Raw genomic sequence first — 2,041 nt, 5'->3', positions numbered from 1 at the left:
TCTTAGCTTTTTTGTTCAAAGCTGGTGCTCTACCAATTTAGCCACAGCTCTACTTGTGACTTATTCTGCGGGTTAATTGGAGATGTAGTGTTTAAAGAGCTTTCCTGTCTGGGCTGGCTTCCAATTGGGACTCTCAGCTCTCAGCCTCCTGAGTAGCTAGTATTACAAGCCTGAGCCACTGGTGTCCAGATGAAAAGTGCTGGTTTACAGAAAAATATTAATAAGCATTTAAAAAAACAAAACAACAGCTGGAACTTGACATTCGTGACCTCTGGGAGATGGTTCAAGTTCCAAATTGGGGCGTGTAAAGCCCTACATGACCCACAATGGCTACCAGACAACACAGTATTATTCACAAAACCAGAAAACGTGGGATGTGGTTTGAAAGTAGTGGATGAACTAACTGCCTCCACTCACACCCAGTCATTCCAGAACTTTCTTCTGAAGCGGATTATTACCACTTGCTTTTTAAATCAGGAAGTGGAGGTATGGCTCAAGTGGTAGGGCGCCAGCTTTGAACTGAAAAAGAAAACAAAGAAGAGTGTGAGGTTCTGGTTTCAAGTTTCAGTACTGGCACAAGAAAAAAGAAAATTAACTTTTATCATGGGAGTGGAAGAGATGGGAAATAGCCACAAAAGGGTGGCACTGATAAGATGCATTGTATTCACAAACTGCTTTGTTAAATGGCACCTCCTTTGTACAACTACTTACAGATTACACATTTAGGACATACTACTAAAATTGAATATAAATATATATTATTAAAGATATTAATATAAATTATATAAACTTAAAAATATGTAAATTTAAAACATCCTCAATTAACTTGGTCATGTAAACGCTCATCTTAGCAGAGAGGCATAGGTGCTTTCGGAGCAGGACAGAGTTCACTTTTAATTTTTATTAAAATCAAGTTCTTTTGTTTTGTCTATTCATGTAGTATTTGCCTGTTCAGAAAACATGGCTTTTACATGGGTGTAATCCCTGAGTATTACAAACAAAAGATATTCCTTATATATTCTAGACATTAATTTTTTGTCAGATACGTGCACTGCAAATATTTTTCCTATAATCCAACACCAGCGGCTCACATCTGTAATCCTAGCTACTTGGAAGGCTGAGATCTGAGGATAGCAGTTCAAAGCCAGCCCAAGGAGGAACGTCTGTGAGAGTCTACCCACCAACGAACCAGCAAAATAAGCCAGAAGTGGAGCTGTGGCTCAAGTGGTAGAGAGCCAGCTTGGGGCAAAAACACCTCGGGACAGCGCCCAGGCCCTGAGTACAAGCCCCAGGTCTCTTCTGACTCTGTGGCTCATCAGACCTGGTTGGCTTTTCGCGTTTTCTCCCTATTTCCCGTGGCCAAGGTGGGAGGGAAAGGGCTCTATGGGGCGTAGGAAGGTGACTTCACACTCCTGGTCACCGAATATCATTGTCACGGTCACACCAGCCTGGACACGGGGCGTCGAGAAACTGCTCTCCTCTTTTTCATCGGCCAGCCCAACTCTGCCCATCCTAGAGGCGGGTCAGCGCCTGGGTGCCGCCTTCCGAGACAGAGAGAAAGGTGGGGTCCCCGGCGCCCACCGGGGGTTCCCTGAAGCACCCCCAAGTCAAGCTGCTCGTGCCCACTCGGTCGCTTCCGTGGGGCACTGCGGCCCGAGCAGGTGCTGGGTGTGGCCACGTGCGGACGAAGCTCCGATCGCCGGGTCCTGCTGTGCTGGACGGCGGGCGTGCGGCACCCGGGGCGGGGATGGGGGGGTGGAGGGCCGGCGCCCCGCCCCGCGCCCGGGTCCAGGCCTTATAAGCACCGGTGGCGGCGACACGCCTCATGCCGATCTGCAAAGAGTTAATGGGGGTGAGGGGAAGACGGGTGTCGCAGGGTTCGTCTTCAGTGTCTTTTTCCCTCCTCCCAGCCCTACCGCGTTTGCACTGTACGAAGGTGCGGCCGAAAGGCCATTTTTGGCGCAGTGCATGCGTGGGACACACAACCACGGAGCCCGGGCGCCGGCGAGGAGCGCGGGGAGGCTCCGCGGGAGCCTGCGGG

The sequence above is a fragment of the Dipodomys ordii genome, unplaced genomic scaffold (genome assembly GCF_000151885.1).
Source record: "Dipodomys ordii isolate 6190 unplaced genomic scaffold, Dord_2.0 Scaffold30, whole genome shotgun sequence".
NCBI classification, from domain to species: domain Eukaryota; kingdom Metazoa; phylum Chordata; class Mammalia; order Rodentia; family Heteromyidae; genus Dipodomys; species Dipodomys ordii.
This window is presented reverse-complemented; position numbering follows the sequence as displayed.